The sequence below is a fragment of the Cynara cardunculus genome, assembly GCF_001531365.2.
Source record: "Cynara cardunculus var. scolymus isolate 2C chromosome LG 11, CcrdV1, whole genome shotgun sequence".
Taxonomy (NCBI): domain Eukaryota; kingdom Viridiplantae; phylum Streptophyta; class Magnoliopsida; order Asterales; family Asteraceae; genus Cynara; species Cynara cardunculus.
Genome location: NC_037538.1, coordinates 10,278,783 through 10,286,376, shown reverse-complemented (window position 1 = coordinate 10,286,376; position 7,594 = coordinate 10,278,783).

The following is a 7,594-nucleotide window of genomic DNA, read 5'->3' as shown; positions in this document are numbered from 1 at the left end:
AGAGGATTTTGGGTTCACGAGACGTAGGATTGGGTGTGGAATTGGTTAGGGCCCCAAGGGTCAAACATCAAGTGATTTGCAAAGCTTAACCATCTTATTACAAAATTTACACCCTTCTGTAAATCACAGGGATACATGGTGGTGTCGCCTTGATGACAACGAGAAGTTCACGGTAATTTTTTCTGAAGATTTTGGTTGAAGAGAATTTCGCACAAATGGTGATCCTAATCCAGAAGCTTGTTGGAACAAGCTTGTACCAAGAAAGATCAACATCTTTATATGGCGTGTTATCCATGGTCGCTCCCAGTCAAAGCTGCGCTAGATAATCAGAGAATCGATTTGGATACAATTCTTTGCTAGAGATGTACTGAAGATTCCGAGACGATAGATCATTGCATTGCAAATTTCTCGATTGCTTGAAAGGTCGGGCTTCGTTTCAAAAGTGGTGGAACATTAATGCTGATTTTGGTCGTTTCATGTCCGAGATTCTAAACTCCAAAGGGTTCTTCCATGTGCACTACTTGCTACTTGTTTTGGAGCCACCATAAAAGGACAATCTTCATAAACAAGTCAGACTTTGCCGATATGCTATTTGTTGAGATGCAAGAGGAAATTCCCCGAATGGATATCGAGACAAATCAATAAAGGAAACATTTCATGGGAACACATGATCAAAAATCAATTTTAGATTGAACTGATGTTTTATTAATTAAACATTTTATTGAATTACTATTTATTAATTTTTCATTTTTGGGGGAATTAATTTTATTCTAAAAAGGTTAAGAAGTATGAAAATATCTCATTTTTCGATTGAACAAAAAGGAAGATGAGATAATAAATGAATTATTAAATGTGTATCCAATTCATAATTAATCAAATTTTTATCTTGATAATTTTATATTTATATTTTTCTATATTCCACCTCTTCACCAATGTTCATATCCAATCCTACCATTTTCATGTCATTCATTCCTTCTAAAAAAAGGCAATAAAACATTCTTTTCCTATTTATATTGGCATATTGCCATATCGTCACATATGTTTCAGATATATACAGGTGATGTCTGAAGTCGAACTTCAAACATCCCACTTATTCGTTTCCTACTTATATTTCCATATCGTCACATACGACATTTTGGTCCATATCTTCCCGTCTACTTTATACCCCTTGTTATAGCGTATGTTTCTCAGCTTGTGTTCTCATACGATCTATACTATACATGAAAATGGATTAATTTGATGTATCTTTCATTATATCACTGATGATTGAAGACGATAAAATGAAACTTTCAATGAAAGGACAATGAGGGGTGTAAAGAGATTATGGTAGTCTAGATCACCACTATTAGGTCAATATACCTAGGGTGGGTCTACAAGTTTCATGCATGCAGTCCATATCCGATCAAGGATCAAGTCAATCAATAACGTCCGCAAGCCAAACCGACCTAGATGGGAAAAGTTTCATTAGGCCATTGACATAATAAATAGGGTTCGTCATATCCGCCTCTATTGATCTTTGTCGTCAGACATTCAATAAGTGGAGCACACCAAATGCCAACTTGATAGAGTATTTAATGAACTTGAATCCCTAGGCAAATTAAATAATTTTTATGTCCCAATAAATAACTGGATGTGGGCTATTAAATAATTTTTATTTGTTTCAAGTTGATAGATAGATTACTGTCTTGGTTACCTACTTTGAGATTATTGCGTTACAGATAATATCAAAACGACTGTATAAGATATGTAGTTCTATCCTACGCTATCTCATGTTATATTTGTATGAACCATTACCACATTTTTGTAAGGTTTACGTTACATTTGCTAGTTCCGATGATGAAACATGCAATTAAGAGGGTTGGTGACGAGTAACAAGATCCAAACACTGGGGGCAAATGAGGCATGAATCTTATCACATCCATTTATGTCAATTGCCGGGTAAAAATAGTATGTGATCAAAAAATAATCCACTGTATAAAGAGTCTCATATACAAGCTTTATATTAGTTCACCTAAGAAAGTGAGTCGAGAACCTGACATGCCTAACTATGAGGGACACTTATTGACAATAAGGCATGCTATATGATATGTCGTTCCGATAAGGATTTATCCAACATTGTGAAAACCCAATAAATAGGCTATGGTTTTAAAATTGTTTACAAGAAAAGAGTACGAGACAGTGACCTAAACAATATGGAAGTTGCATTAGTTAGGAATGCTACGTACTTAGGTCTTACTTGTACAACTATCTAAATTCATGAAAATCTTTTGTGATAACCGAGTTAACACAATATGTTAAATTTATTCTAGTTGATCATGAAAAATTTATGCCACTCGACATTATATCATATGCAATAACATGTGGACCTGAGTTAGTGAATGCAAATAATATTTCCGCATAACACTAACTCGCAAACATTTCCTCAATGGCATTACGAAAACTATATTTTCATTACTTGTTGAGCGAATTTGGCGTTCAAAATCTCCGACGTGTATCCAATGTAAACAATACATATTTTTTCGACAATACTGGGTGCTTTTTGTGTCTACATATTTGAAGGGATCTTTCCTATCAAAATTGTTTGTTCTTGGATCATTTTTCCAAATAAGTCTCGCGGATACATATAATTCAGAGGAATATGTGAGTGATTCATACACAACATCTCTCCAAGTGTGCATGTTCCCCCCTTCTTCCTTACCATGGCAAGTCTTTGTGAAAATGAATTAATTAAGTCAAAATTTTGAAAAGATGAATAAACAGGTTTATATAAAAAAAAATGCTATAAATATTCCGGAAGAGGCTATAAGCGGCATCCCGAAAACGTCTGAGTCGAAATATGGCTTTCAAATTAAGCTCCGAATTAGTGGATGCTGCCAAAGGGAGTGGCGATGCAATTATTAATGTGATTATTCTAAGTATATTGAGTATCATCCATGTCCCGATCGTGGTGGGGATTCTTACTCTCAAATCCATTATTCAAATAACCCCTAACAACTCAGCTTGTATTATAGATTTGACGTTCTCGTCAGTGGAACCTAGAAAACAACAACCAGAGTATTTTGCTACTAAAATCTTGAATAATATATACAGATAAAACATTTTTATTTAATGTTTTACACCATATTCAAGATATCTTAGAATTATGTTAAAATAAAATACTATTATAATTAAAACACGATGAATTAAATCAATATTAATTGTTTTTGAAGGGTAAAAAAATAGGTGAATTTGAAATAGTAGTGGTCACGCCATAAATGCATCAAATTGAAAATGAAGTTACGTCCATTTCAAATACTTCTAGTCGTGCCATAAATTACATCTACTTTAATTTTTTGTGGAAGAAAAATGGATATATAAATTAATTATTAAAATATAACCATGTTTATTTTTGTCATTTTTTATTATAATTATATTATAATAGATTTGGAATCATTTGAAAAACATGAGAAATGTGGTTTATCGACCTTTATATTATATATATAATATAAAGGTTATCGACCTTTATATTACGTGAAAGTTACGCTATATATATATATATATATATATATATATTATAAAGACGTGGAAGGTTACATGATTTGAATGTGTATATTTAACAGTTTCTGTAAAGACGTCACACCCACACGACTTATCTTTCCAACACACACACACACACACACAATATTTTACACAACTTTAATGTTAAATACTATACACTTAGGGGCCGTTACCAAACGCTTATCCGGGTAGGCGCTTACCATATCACATTGCTTTACCGGATGAATATGGTAAACACTAATAATCTTACCCAGTAAGAGTGAGACAATGACCGAGAGTCTTACCCGGTAAGTGAGGGCAACGACTCTTACCATGGTAGCGTTTACCGGGTAAATTGTTGCATACGATGTCGTTTTGGTGGACTAAAATCTTACCCGATAAGTAAATGATAGTGTTAAATTTTACTGGTAATCGCTTACCGGGTAATTGTTTAGTAAACCACCCTTTAAATTATCTTGTTAACAATATTGGGAAAAAATGAATATATTTGACAAAATTTTGTTTGATATAAGAAACAGTATCAATTCCAATTAAAATCGCATTGTTTCTATATCAAAATTTTGTGGCAATGGTTGAGACTCTAATAATTATTGTTAGGCTATATTTAGTAACTAATTGATAAACTAGTTGATGGCTAATAAAATAGCGTGTAGCTGATGAACAAATCACATTTGACAGAAACTAGCTGATAATTATATAAAATGAGCAAAAAAGGCATTTTGAAAAATTGATCAATTACAATATTTTATAATTAAAATAAATATTTGATGTTATAATGTTAATACGAATTAAGATAGTAAATTAAAATAAAATAATATAATATGTTAATTAAAAGAAATTTAAATTGATTATTATATGTATATATATTATAAATTTTGAATTTAACAAAACAAATCTTAGAAAAAGATCTACTGTAATTTATGATTTAAAATAACGATCTACTGTAATTTATGATTTAAAATAACCATTACATAAAATATGAATAAAAATAAAATTGTTTAACCTTATATATCTTAATTAATTAACAATTTTTCAAAAACTATAATTAATAATTAAATTTAATATTTTATTAAAACCATTTTAACACATTTTTATCTTATATGAAACAAAATAAAATAAGTATAACTTTAATTATTTGTGATTTACATAAACATTATTAAAGTTGTTGTATTTGATTTTAAATAACTAATAATTAAAAAAATAAACATATAAAGATAATTGATATGATTAATAATAATTTTGAATAATTAATAGAGTAAATTATATTTTTGGTTTTTATGGTTGTCATTTATTATCATCCTTCGTTCCTCTTTTAAATTATTTACAATTTTAATCATTGTGGTTATATTTTTCTTCACTTTGAGCCCCTCAAAATAACTCCCGTTAAATAACTAAGTTGACTCTAAATGTATTTTGGTCTTTCTAATATTTCACTTAAATTAACATGAAGAATGTAGAATATATATTATATTATAATATATTAAATAATATGTATATATATATATATATATATATATATAAAGAGAGAGATATATATATGTATAGGGACCTAAGGGGGAACTGACTAGTTTGTGGTAACCGTGAGATCCAATATCAACCACAAATCAATAGATAAATTAAGAAATTTATAATTTTAGTAATTTTTAATTAAAATTTAAATGTAAGGACATTTTAGATATTTTCTCTCCTCTCTCCTCTTTTCTCTCTCCATCCCCGTCTTCCGGTCTCCGGCCACCTTCCTCCGATGATACCACAGTATGATACTCAACCATATATAAAATGCATTGTGATACGACTGTGTTACATATCCGATCTACCACACAAACGACCTTAGTGTGATACCCAAACACATATAAGATACATTGTAATACCACTGTGGTATCACCGGATGACGGTGGCCTGAGGCCGGGAGACGGAGAGAAAAGAGAGAATAGAAGAGATAGGAGAGATGAGAGAAAATACTTAAAATATCCTTGCATTAAAATTTTAATTAAAAATTACCAAAATTTTCTAATTTATCTATTGATTTGTGGTTAAGATTGGATCTTACGGCTACCACAAATTAATTAGTTCTTATTTGATTAGGCCAGAAATAGGTATATGTATATATGTAACAGTATCGATAAGAACTCCTCGCCGTTGAATCCTTGTTGCTGCCGGTTCCGATAACTAGCGCCTCCACTCTTCTTCTTCCCGGCTCGCCCTCTCCTTCCAACAGAAACTCCGACAAAAGAGACCATCTCCATTGAAACTCCAACATCAACTCACCTGATGGTTCTACTTCGTCGTCCCACCATCGTCCTCGGCTTCCGAACCATCTTCCACTGTTATGTGGTGGCTATTCCTTTCTCTATGTGAATCAGAACCACCCCTATCTTCGGTCAACGACGACAACTCCCCCTGGCCCATCTCTAAATATAAGCTCACATGTCATCTAGACCGTAAGCTTCCATCTCGAAATCTGTCCATTTTCTCAATTTCCTCTTGCTGATTCTTTCCACGGATTGCTTCACCACATCGATTCCCCCTTTTTTGACAAAAAAAACCTGTATTTCAATTTTTGGTTTAAAATCGCTGTTTATGTTCTTCCGAGATCAGTGGTTCTTCAAAAATTGAACACTAAAAATTTCAGTCTCTGCCTCTATTATTCACTATGTTTGATTAAACAAGAGGTACATTGGGTTTTGGTTCTCTTGATTCCAGAAACCATGAATCTGGTTCTTGGTTCACTTTGTTTGATTAAATCACGAATCTTATTTCAAGACATCAGGAATCTGGATTTTATTGTTCACTTTAACACAACGATTTTCATTGTTTTGGTTCATTTTGTCACCGATGGAGTTCATAATGTTCATCATAGCCGATATTTTTGGGGAAGAACATGAGGATTCAAAGAGAGTGGTTACGGAAGGATTTATGGTAAAAGGTCGACGTCGATGGTGCTTCGATGAAGGTTTGGAGGCGTCGGTTACGATGAAGGGTGTTTCAGGTGCTCAGCATAAGTTGACCGGGTAGGGGTGACGTCACAATTTGTAGGAGAAGAGAAAGTTGGGGATCTGTAGGAGAGGATGAGGAGCGGCTGAGAACCGTGTGAAGAAATCTGTCGGAGATGGAGAGTGGCCACCGGGAAAAAATGAATCTGTTAATGATTTGGTTTATATATATTATAATAATAATAATAATAATAATAATAATAATAATAATAATAATAATAATAATAATAATAATAAATACTCGTTATTTTTAAAGAAAATGAAATAATTACAGAAAAGACCAAAATGCGCCCTCTTTAACGTCAGTTTTTAAATGGGTGTTAGTTTGAGGGACTATAAGTGAAGTAAAATGGCAACCAGAAGGACTAAAACTGTAATTAGTTTAAAAAAGAGATAAAAGTTGATAGTTGGCGGATATGGTTGAATTTACCCAAATCGGGAAACAAGCGCGTGATGGAGGAAATCCACAACAACGTCGTTGTCGTCGTCGACGGTTACGTCGTTATCTCCGATGATCATCTTCACCCCACTCCAACCATCTCCGCTGTTTACCTCGGGTATTATAGGTCGAAATCAAAAACCACAACGACGATGACCATGAAGATGAAGGTTGAAATCGACTAGGGTTTTTGCAGGATATGAAGTTTGGAGATGGTGACGACGAAAATGAAGTTTGGAGATGGTGATGATCGAGACGAGGTTTGGAGATGGAGATGAAGGAGACATGTTTGTAATCTGGAAGAGAATGAGGTGTATCTCAAATATAAGGGTAGCGATGTTTTTTTTTTTTTTTTTGCTGATTGGGGATAACATAACATATTCATTTGTGCGATTAAGTCACCTTATGTGCAAATAAACCGTAAGTAAACACCCTAAAAGAGTTGTACGAATAAGCCAATTACACCATTAAGCTCATTAAGCCACAAGTAAACACGCCCTTATTTTGTTTTACAGACAATAAAAATGTGTAAATGATTCTAATAAAATATATAGTTTTAATTAGTAATTATATATTTTAAAAAATTATGAATTATTTAAAATATACGAGGTTAACACTTTTATGT